General features: G+C 47.4%; 1 pseudogene; it reads left to right on the top strand.

Moving 5' to 3' along the window:
* The first annotated feature begins 3085 nt into the window (after positions 1-3085).
* Positions 3086-7052, top strand: LOC136488703 (probable protein phosphatase 2C 74; annotated as a pseudogene).
* Positions 7053-12284: the final 5232 nt, after the last annotated feature.

Raw genomic sequence — 12284 nt, 5'->3', positions numbered from 1 at the left:
ACCCCGACGCATCGGTTTGCCTGCGCCATTGTCTCTCTCTCCCCCGCGTCCTTTCTCTGAGAGCGTTTTAAAGAAAGTTGGCCAGGCTGTTGCTGCCGTGTACTGCTTTGTTTGCATTTTCCCCAGGTGCACGTGGTTCTGCCCCTGCCCTCGTCATGTCTTTTCACGTTCTGTGCGTGCGTAGGCGCACAGCTGACGGCCACGCTACTCCTTGCGCTCCACCTTCGTGCCGTAGCCCATGGCGTTGCCCCGTGCCGCGCTCCTTCGTGTGTAGCACCGGTGCCGCCGTGGCCGGCGTGCCCGCCTCCTTGACTCACAAGAGCGCTCCTTCCGTGCCCGCGCGCAGGCCCACAGACCACGTTGGACCTGTTGCTCCACGGACGTCACCGCCCGTGCACCGCAGCGCCGCCGCATCCTCCTCGACGCCGCAACTCCACGCCGCCAGGTGCGCCCGCGCCTGATCCGCTCGCGCCGTCCGCCGTGTCGCGCCAACGTTGGGTGCGCTGTGGCTGCCCATCGCTGCCCTGCCTTGGTCCACGCCTCCCCGCTTCACCTCCTCCATCGAAGGGGCCGGTGGGTTGCTCCCTCTGCTCCCTGCTCTACGTTGGGGAGAAAGGGAAGGGTAAGAATCCAAGTGAAATTTTATACAGGGTCCTTACTACGAAATACATGACCCACCAGAATAGTGCCAATGTCCTGCGGGTTGATTTAAGTGAAGTACGAGGGCCTCGGTGCAATTTGGCGTCGCCGCCACTGTCTGGCCCTGGCCGGGTGGGCCGGCCTGCTCGCCGCGCCGCGCGTAGGCCGTCGGTTGTCCTAGCTGGGCCACTCGCGCTGTCCCCGCATTGGGCCGTTGGCCTACCTACCACTGGGCCGGTTGGTCATTGCCGTGCTACTGGGCCACCGCTCGCACCCGCGCGCACGCCCGGCCCCGTCTGGGCCGCCAGCGTCGCTTGGGCCGTGCTCGCCCATCTGGGCCGGTCCCATGCTCGCCTGGCTAGGCCGCTGCCTGCACTTGGGCCGCGCATCCGCGTGGGCCGTTTTGGTGGTTGCCAGTCCTTTCCATTTCCGAAATGCTTTTCTAAAATAGGTTTCTAGTTTAACTTGTAAAATCAATATAAAATGGTATAGGAATCCAAAAATTGTAAAACCAATTTTGTTAGTCTCCTAAAATTATGATCTACCTGGTAGTATATTTCGTTCACATAGTGTGATAATATTCTTGGAAGCTATATAATTAATTTAAGGTACTTAATATTGTAAAAATATAAACTTGTAGGAATTGTTGTGATAAATTAGGTACTCACTGTAATTTTTGTAGCTCCAGAATAATTAGTTTACTATATTAATAATGATGCCCTATTTCGAATAAAGATTAAATTAATAGAATGGAATAAAGAAACACATTGGGTTTTGTATAACTAAAACATCGGTTGGGAAGTAACGCCTTATTCGACAAAATGGATGCGTAGCCTAAGTATGGTCGTCGTTAGAACTAGCTCGTTAGCTTGAGAGGCGTCAATCGTATTTTACAAGTTACGGTTGCAGTTGATTAATTACGTCCTTGCATTGCATCACGTTGTATATCATAATAGGGACGTCGATGGATCATGGAGTCATCGGGAGTTGCTGGAGAAATGGTACTTTTGGAGATCGTGTCGCCATGATGGAAAGCTAACTTCTGATTATATCTTACCCAGACAAGTCCCGGTGCATAACCCCTACTTTTCTGCAGTTTAAATTATATTTGTGCATTAAGTTTTAAGGAGTTGAATGAAACCCACTTGCATATATATATCTTTATCCTATGAGTCTTACTAGTATGACAGGATCGTGTAGATTGCTATGCTACAGGACTTCGGTAGAAGTCGAGTGATTGCTGTCACTCGCGAGATATAGGAAATATATTACTGTATTATTATCACTTGGAAAATATAAATGGTGGAAAGGAAAAATGGTGACCGGGCAGGAATATGATTTGGGCATTGATGGGTGTAAGAGGTTGTGTCGCCGCGGACGCGGGGCATAGTTTGGTTACACTGCTTTCCCTATTTGTGTCGGTTAAGGACCGGCCGTTGGATAAGACGCTAGGCAAGTCATAGACTTATTATCGCGAGCACATACTTGGGTATGGACGCTTGGAAGACTTGTTGCTCTCTTATCGTGGATCCGGCTCTTTCTGGACTGATAGTCGGGGTGGTTTTTGGGTTAGGAAGTCCTTGCACCGCACTGAGTCCGGGACTCAGGGGCGGGGGCTTGAAGGCCTAGTTTGGACGGGGACCTGGACACCCAGGACACGAGGGTGATGGGTTGGTCCTGCTTGTGCCTTGGGTACAAGCGGGGCGTGTGTTTTCAGGGTACCCAGCTGGGGGCATTGATTCGCGAATCGCCGACGATCCGGTACAACTTGTCTTAACTCTAGCACCGTAATAAGAACTGGAAGAAGAAAGATGGAAAGAAAAGGAAATCTGATTGCTTACCACCTGCTTGAAAGTTGTATATGTGCTTACATAGAATGGTTAGTTAATGAACTAATGCACTGCTAATAAAAATCGAATAGAATGGTTAGTTAATGAACTAATGCACTGCTAATAAAAATCGAATATAAGGACGCACATTTAGTAATGCTTCCTGCAGATGCAATAAACCCACAAGCCAGATAGCCGTGCATATCCTTGGAGTCTTTTCTTTCCTCCTGTCGGGTAAGTCTTGCTGAGTACAATTGAGTACTCAGGGTTTTATTTCCTCCAGTTGTAGGTGACAGGTGGATGCTAGAGCTGACCTTTGTGTGTGGATTCCTCCTGGTGGGCTCAGAGAGAATTTTCTTTACGCTGCGATCATAGTTTTTATTTATAACTCTTACTAAATGTTTTTATGAGTGAAAATTTTATAATCTGTTGTCCTAGTTTATTTATCAATGCTTCATCATGCCATGAATAGATGTTTATTTCCGCTGTAACTCTGTTCACATGTTTATATTCCGCTGTTCAATTAAATTATTCATAACTCTGATAATATGTTCATATTCTGTTATTATAAATGATAAATATTATACTCTGATGTTACATGCAAAGTGATGTAAGAAATGGTTAAGAATGATGTAAGCTTTATCCTCTCATTTATGATCCTGATGGCAAAAATGTGGATTTTCAGGTTCTCCCCTGGGGTGTGCCCGATGGGACCGCGTGATTTGGTGTTCTCCATTGAGTGCTTAGTGTCTAATGAAAGACGAGCACTCCTGGGAGGCATTAGATTAGGCGGTTCTGCCACACAACAGTTTTGAGAAAAAGAGTTAGTAAATCAATGAGTTTTACAAGTGGTTAAAAAAGTTGGTCGCATATTTTTTGGGTTCCTCCTACGGTTATTAAAATCTCACTCCTGAAAGATAAAAGAAAATTTTGTATCAGGAATCCCGGACTATTTTTAAAACACTTCACATTTGCATAGGAAACCATGTCCTTACTCATGTTCTTCCACACATCCTTGCACTTCCAGATTGGTGGATTGATATATGCGCACATATATTGTCGCGCGACTGGATCGTTTCTCTCAAGTGCAGAAAGATTGAGAGTTGAGATAGGGTGTGGTTGGAGAGTAGTTATTTTCAATCTTGCAAAAAAAAATATTGGGAGTGGGTTTTGGAAACTCTTGGAGATGCTTTTACCTCTCTACTTTTTTTTTTTTTGGAAAACTCATTGATTTACTAATTTTTTTAGGTGGCGCGAGTGTTGTCTTCTGGTTGATCACATTAGTATCACGACCCTGCACCGGTACGTATGCTGGTAGTATGCCCGCCGTCCGGATTAAGTAAACGAAATTCCCCGTTAACAATATTAAAAACACAGCCAAGATGACGTGGTCACTGCATTAGTTGACCCGTCGGCACCAGTGACCCAGCCCCGCCCATCTGATCTTGTCCGGTTCCTCTCGTCTCGTCTCACTCTTCCACTCCTCATCACGTACAAAAACATTGCAAGCTGATCTGCCGGTGACTCCCATCCTGGCCTCACTTATGCAGCCAGTTTCACCGTCTCGCTCTGCGGCACCCAGCTTCTAGCTAGACACGCTGCACACTGCCCGGTTCCTGTGCTCCGTCGCCGCCGCCTTCGCGCGCCTCCTCCGCGAGCTCCGCAAGCTCCTCATCAGGGCATCCGCGTTCTCTCCGGTCGTAGCCTCCCTACCAACGGCGGCGGCAGCGTCGTCTCCAGCCGCCGGCGTAATCTCCGCCATGACCCTCCCGCTGCGGCGGAAGACGCCTGCTGCTGCCGCCTCAGTCGTCGCTATCCAGAAGCAGCTGTTGGTGGTGGCGCCGCCTCCCACAGCTGTTCTTGTTGGTGAAGAGGCGCCTAACGTTGTCGGCGGTTGTAGCGATGACGCAACAGAGCAACAAGCTGAGAGCAAGAAGAAGAAGACAGCATGGGCTGCGAGGAGGCCGAGGCCCTCAAGGCTGGATATACCTGTGGTGGATGTCGATGCCGGCGAGGTGGCTGCCGGCTGGGCCGCCGCGCGCTGCTGCCTCGGCGAAGGAGGCTGACCTGAAGGAGGTGGAGGGCGAGGGATTTAGGCTGGCGAGTAGAGCAGGACCGAGGCATGCGATGGAGGATGCGTATGCCGTGGTAACCGATAAACATGGTGGAGATTCTGAGCTGGTAATTTTTTTTTATCTGCGTGGCAAACGATTTGATAAATTATTTGCTTGATTTGATTTTATTGATGCGAAAATTTGTTTATTATCTAATTTTTTTTCCATCCTCCTTGATAAAAAAATATTTTCCAGCCTAATCCATCATGTCTTATGAACTCGTAAGTAGTATTGCTATGAATTTATTAAGAGACATATATAAGGACAGCATTTCTAATTTTCTTGCTAGATATTTTTTTTGAAACAATTTTCTTGCTAGATATGAGTAAGACTATAAATACTCTCGGATTCACGGATGACAATATTCCGTTAAAGAAATATGTCATATTATTCATATGTATATGTACATTGTATACATTTTCCAGTAAAACTTGCACATATATCATACTTTGTCCAAGAATTATTATTTCATGAATTGGTGAATTTAACATTTTTTTTCTAATTACTGTATGCCAGAAATAAATATTTGATTTCTCCTGTTTACAGAATATAATCCATTTTACATAAGTCTGCATTGTATACGACTTTTTTTTTAGAAAAACTACATAATTGTGCTTTATATGTTGTTAAATAAGTGCAAAAATATGAATATTTCTTATAAGTTTTATGAAAAACTAAGCTACAAGGTAGTAATACACTTTAAATGCCCCTTGTTAACTAGCTAGTCTTAGACCATCATCTCTCATGATCAGCTAGTAGCACGAGAGGGTTTTGAGAAATAATTTAATTTAGTGATGGCTTTAATTTGACCAAGGTGGAATACTCCACGAATATAATGCTTCCATTTTTCTATGGATGGAGTACAATTATGGCTGCTCTAGCGACAGCAGGGGCAGAGCTCTCTGTTGTGACCAAATGCTGCCGTGGCCCCTTTGCCACTAGAAATTACCTTAGGTGAACACAAAACAATTGCACTTCCTACATGCTAACAAAAACACTAAATATAGTGAGTTTTGGGCTTAGTCTCTAAACTTAGCCCTCTTGAATTATCATCAAGCAAGATCCACAACTAAGATGTAAGCATAAGCACGCCCAACACTGGCACCTAACATGTTTTGGTTTGTTAATCTCCGAACCTTTTAATTTCCCGCAGGCATTCTACGGTGTGTTCGACGGACACGGCGGCCGCGCGGCCGTGGACTTCGTCTCCGAGAGGCTCGCCAGGAACGTCGTCGGCGGCGGAGGAGGACGCCGTTTCGGCGGCGATCAGAGCGGCCTACCTGGCCACCGACAACGAGCTCCTCGCGCAACACCAGGTGCATACAGCGTACTGCCAGAGTGACACTACGTACAAAGACGCACGTTCGTTTTGTTTACCGGGTCTACTACGCATATATGCACTTTCGTCCCACGTTGAACACGTCAAAAAGATTCTTATTTGTGCTTGCCATGTATATATCCTCGTCTTTTTGGATGACCATGCCCCCATGTGATTACCTACGTACACTTGCCGTGTCACTGGCGTTATTCATCAGGAAGGAAATAAAAAAAAAGAGAGATGATTTAGTTTGAGGTTTGCATTAAATTAATTTGTAGCTACTGTACTGAGTACACACAAGGCATGCATGGTTTAATTTGTCAACTTTCTCTAAAACATGTTTGAATCTTAGCCTCTTATTAGGACTAGGAGCGTCTAAATTTGAAGCTTCAATATTCAGCCACGGTCTTGTAGTGTACAGTTTGTTTGAAACTGACACTAAATCACTTTATCGTTTTCCAGTCTCCAAAGTTGGTTGAATGACAAACCATATATATATCGTGTCCAAAAGTTTGTTTGCGTTCGTTGCAGAAAAAATACCATACCATAAGTCTAATATGTGAAAATGACGTCGCAGGGTGAAAGCGGCGGCGCATGCGCCACAACGGCGTTGGTGAGGGGCGGGCACCTCTACGTCGCGCACGTCGGCGACTGCCGCGCCGTGCTGAGCCGCGACGGCGCAGCGGCCGCGCTGACGGCGGACCACACCTGCATGCGAGAGGAGGAGCGGGAGCGCATCGAGCGGGAGGGCGGCTACGTGTGCCGCAGCGGCAGTGGCGTGTGGCGGGTGCAGGGCCGCCTCGCCGTGTCCCGCGCGTTCGGCGACGGCGCGCTGAAGCGGTGGGTCGTCGCCGATCCGGCGGTCACCAGGGTGGCCCTTGATGCCAGGTGCGAGTTTTTGGTCATCGCGTCCGACGGGCTCTGGGACAAGGTCAGCAACCAGGAAGCCGTCGACGCCGTCTCCACTAGCCCGGCGACGGCATGCAGGGAGCTCGTGGACATGGCGCGGCACAGGGGGAGCAGGGACGACGTCACCGTCATGGTCGTTGACCTCGGGAGGTTTGTACGGTAGAAGTGTCCAAGGAGGGCAGCAAGGAGCTGATGATGCGCTGACTGAGCACCGATGAATCGAGCTTAACTTTAATGGAGCAACAAATTAGTTTGATTTGCGATTACGGAGGATGAACTGACAAGAGTTCCTTCGTCGACTCACTGACTAATTGCCCGGAGATGTGAAGTGTACATATACAGCATATACAGTTTGTAACATCCGAGATTTTTTTTTGTTTATATATATGTCTCCATAAAACTGTTGCTAAAATAACGAAGAAAAAATAATGGACGCCCTCAGTGAAATGATTACCATAAAACGACGAGATAGGTGTGTCTGTGCACAAAGACAAAAGGGCGTGGCTACGGCCCGGACGTCCCCATCGGAACGCCGGTGCCTCTCCCGCATGCAACTGCTGACTCGTATGCAACTGCATCTGTAGTTATAAAAAAAAAAAACTGCTACGCGTACACTCCCACCCGCCACCGCATGCCGCATGCAACTGATGCGTCTGCACATGCACCCGCCCCCATATGCCGGTGCACATACAGATGCAGCTACGCGCCCCATGCCTGCTGATGCGCATGCAGGTGGAGACCACCCACGCCCGTTTCGCTTGACGCGCACGTGGGAACCGCTGCCCCGCGGGCCCTCCTCTGCATGCGCCCTCTGCTTATAGCCTGCTAATGTTGCAACATTAGGCACTTCAACAACATACATCTGAAATAGTTAAAACATTTATAACATATGCTTGCAACATATCTGTATACCAACTGCAACATATGCAACATACAGATATCTAGATAAAAAACATGCAACATTCTGATCTTGTCCATCTGAATATCTGATCTTGTCCTGTTCCTCTCGTCATTGTCTTACTCTTCCACTCCTCGTCCCGTATAAAAAAAAATTGGAAGCTGATCTGCCGGTGACTCCCATCCTGGCCTCGCTCAGTCGCTCTTGCATTGCTCACTCAAGAGTCCAGACTCAGCAGTAGCACCAGTTTGATCGTCTCGCTCTCGGATACATGCTGCACTGCACACTGCCCGGTTCCTGTGCTCCGTCTCGACCGCCTTCGCGCGGCTCTTGAATCCTGATCGAGCTCCACAAGCTCCTCATCAGGGCATCCGCGTTCTCTCCGGCCGTTACCGCCGTTGGTGGCGGCGGCGGCATCTCCAGCCGCCGGCGTAATCTCCAGTCGCCGGCAAGCTGCAGAGGAAGACGCCTGCAACTGCTGTTGCCTCAGTCGTATTCACAGATCATGATTTTCCGTTAAAAGCAGTGTGTCATATTCATATATATGTACAGTGTATACATCTTCTAGTAAAATTTGCGCAAATCATAGTTTTTCAAAGAATTATTTCATGAATTGGTCAGATAAAATATTTTATTTCTCTTGTTTACATAATCCATTTAACATATTTTTATATGGAATCTTTATTTTATACACTTGGGTATACAATCACAAGTTTTTTTTTTAAAAAAAAGACTACATAATTGCTCTATTTGTTGATAAATAAGTGCAGAGATACAAAAATATTTCTTATTATTTTGAGGTCAAACTTAGCCACAAGGTATTAATAGACCTTAAACTGCCCCCTCAATAACTAGTCTTCATCTTCAATACTGGAATCCTCCTGTTTCTCTAGGGCCTAAAACCCTAGGAAAAGGCATAGATACCCTAGGGAAAATGGTTTCCCTAGGGTGGTTCCTCAGGATTGCTGCCTAGAAAACGATTTCACGGGAAATTGGTAAGTGTCCTAGGGTGTTGCGAGAAAACCCTAGGGAAACTATGTTCCCTAGGGGAAATTCGTCCCTAGGGACATCTGCTGACATGCCATTCCCCTACGCACGTGTAAAAGGTAATTTTCCTAGGGGGTGAGTTTTGTGGGGAGCAAACAATCTACAGTTCATACCATGAATAAACAATATACATTTAAATTCAAAATTTTGAATTCAAATACAAATTTAAATATAGCACAATACACATGCAGTGTTTCCATCAGGATTTAACATTCATTAATCCATATTGTTTTAAGTTACAATATCTCATTAGCGGGACAAACACAAACACACTTGTGCCATCAAAATGACCAAACTGCAGCCTGCGGCTACTGCTACAACAAACACCACTACTGATACTGTTGATACACTGAAGAAAACCAGTAGCAACAGCTACAGCCGCTGCATAAGTAGCAGTAGTGAGTAGATCCTGAACTACTACGACACTACACTGTGTAGGCAACGAGTAGCTCTGCTGCACAGCAAAGCCAAAGCCCAAAAGAGCCAAAATAATCAGAAGCGAGGTCAGTAGGTTCTAAGCTTGTGATCCTTACATTACATGTCAAAGCAATGGAAATTCATCGGCATCTTCATCTTCAGGACAGTATGTACCCCCACCACTTGTGGCATTCACATGACAACGATCGATAGCCTCCGTAAGCGATCCTACTCAATGTTTCCTCCGGAGTTCCCATTCGAACAGATGATCCAAGTGCACCAACCTGCTATGCAAAGAAACAAATGAAAATGCTACTAGATAATCATAACGGTTATGATTCCATTCACTACTTATCTCTATGTCCATTTGTCACATGCAAGTTCTGTACTGGAAGTTTTTGAGCTACTATTTTGTGTTATTTGGTTTTGTATGTTTTATTTTAGCTCACCATTGCATAAAGGCACTTGATAGAAAAGCTGAGCCATGCATGACTAATTATTTTGCTTTTCATTTATAATTTGCACATAGGTCACACAGTTATAGTTGACGACACGCAACTCTCCTGCGTGTTCTGAGAAAAAATGATTTTTTTTCTAAAAAAGAAGATAGCAGCTACCATGCACTCACTGGTGGAGCTTCACATAAATATTAGAGGTCACCAACACTCCAACAGTGGTAAAATAAGTGGAGTCACATTGTTTAAGCATGGACTAACTAAACTCAGAGAATATACCAATTTAAGGGAGCAGTAGGTCACACACTACTAGTAGATGATACTAATCTCTTTCTAAAAAAAGATGATAGCAGTTACGTTGTTACTATTTTTAGATGAGCAGCGCGAGCACCAGTGGGTCCACATGCAACCATGGGACTGCTCGGCTTGGCCTGAGGCAGCCCTAGGTGGCCTGGCCACCTGCGAGCGAGCGGCCGCGGCGAGCACAGCGCGCCGGTGATGGCCTAAGGGCGGCAGCAGCTGGCTGCCTCAGGTGAGAAGGAGCGGCGCACGATGGAGAAGATGCCACGGTGCACGGGAGAGACGGAGGGAACTCAAAGGACAAGTGAGGGGCAGTGGCCACGGAGCTTGGCGGCAGGATCCATGGCGGCTCTGCTCTGGAGCGGCCAGAGAGCCAGGGAGAGCGAAGCGAGGCCAAGGGAGAGGCAGAGGGAGCGAGTGAGGGAGTGGAGGAGCTTGGGCGTTGTCTTTTGGAGGCGCAGGGAGCAGGGCGGCGCGTGGAAATGGAAGTGGGGGCGCCCAGCCATGCATGGCGGCCACGCGACGTAACCTCAAACACGTGGTGTGCGTCGCGGTGCCCAACTTGGAGGCCGTGTTAGGGCTGATTGCGTGACGAACTTGTCTATGGTCCTTGAAGCAAAGTTGTTCCTCTCCTGATGCTCTTCAACTCCTATTTAGGTTTCCAGTCCATTAGAGCTCTCGATTAGCTACGTATTAAGTTCCAAATTGACAGTGTCAACATATTGACAGCGACAAACAAGAATCCAAATTGATGGTCAAAACGAAGTCAAACTAGTGCCATCTTTTTACATGCTCTTCTCCACCATGTAATACGTCAACAACAACTCTTAAAATATAAATACATCTATCAAGCTACTCAGCTAGTTATACTGACTAAGGAGCTAAGTTACCTACTGTTACCACTAACAAGTATGAAGCATGGCATGTACTATCTTAGCAACTAAAGGCATTCCTACTCTTAATTCTGATTTACTCTATATATGATAAAACGAGGAGTACTAGCTACTATATTTATCAACCAACTCTAGTGCTATAAAATTTACAGTGAGTACATAATATTCTAATGAACCTACTGTAAAAATTTTATGGCTAAAGCCATCATTTGCCATAAAAATTCCTACAGATATTAATCTACATAATACTAAGCTCTCTAATTTGAATTTATGAACCTATCATTATCCCAGCTAACCGTAAACTAACTACACCAACAGATAGATAGTATTTTTGTGAACCTAATAAATTTTGTTTCACTATTTTTGGACATCTATAAGATTTACTACAAATTATCAAAGTTTAGCTCAAAACTAAATTGAATAAGCATTTATTACCTTACTAGAAAATGGAAAACCTAATTCTACCGTGCGGCCCAAAACGCAAGCGGCCTGGCCCAGTTTGGCTCAACGCGCACGCACACACGATGCATGGCGTGGCCCACACGGGGGCACGGCCCAGCCGGGCGACGACGGCCCGCGCGCGGCGGTCACCTTGCGAAAATGCCCTCGGACTACCCAGTGATAGCGTGAGCACTAAGCGCACTATTCTAACAGTCAGCTAACTTACAATTCCACCCCTCCCCCTTTTCTTCTTTACCACGGCCATACCCTTAGCCTCCCGCGCGCGCACCGGAGCGGTGGCGCTGGCACCAGGCGGTTACGCCGGCCACACCAGTCCCTCCCCGCCCTATCTACGGAGCCGATACCTTACTAGGCTTGAACGCGAAGCACTAGGCGAAAGAAGCGCGAGCTAGGACACCACAGTAAGGCCGGTCCACGACGGCGGAGCTCCTGCACTGAAACAATGATGTTCCGGTGGGCTACAACAATGCCGGAGAACTTGGGGTAGCGAGTGAGCTCCAGGAACTCACCCTAGACACAGACGACCCAGTGGTTCGGTCAGAGACAGCCCAAGCCGAGCTAGCCGCGTGCGTGCGGACGGTGCGGCGGTGCACGGTGGTGGTAATGCTGTGTCAGGGATGGCTAGGAGGTGGTAGCGATTAGGCAAAGGTGCGCAGGGTGATTAGCTGGTGGAGGCGAAGTTGGCGGTGCAACGAATTAAGCGGGCAGCACTAGATTGGGGACTTTGCCTTCGACGCGTGCCACGACGGCCTTAACAACCCGGCGAGAGGAAAGCTCCAAATTGGAGCGTGGCACAACAATGCTCACTGCGAGCTGGGGTCGGGTGGTTGGCTGACTATGCCGTGAAGCCATGGACGGGGTTAATTGGACTGAGGTGGCTCCACTATGGTGAATTGAAGGCGCGGGTCCGGTGACCATGGCGACAGAGGAACAGGGGAAGGTAGGCGAGGCTTGGCTTGGCGTTGCCATGGCGGGACGCGGCTGTCAACTCAAAGCAAAAAGG

This window comes from Miscanthus floridulus, chromosome 10, assembly GCF_019320115.1.
Source record: "Miscanthus floridulus cultivar M001 chromosome 10, ASM1932011v1, whole genome shotgun sequence".
NCBI lineage: Eukaryota > Viridiplantae > Streptophyta > Magnoliopsida > Poales > Poaceae > Miscanthus > Miscanthus floridulus.
This window is presented reverse-complemented; position numbering and strand designations above follow the sequence as displayed.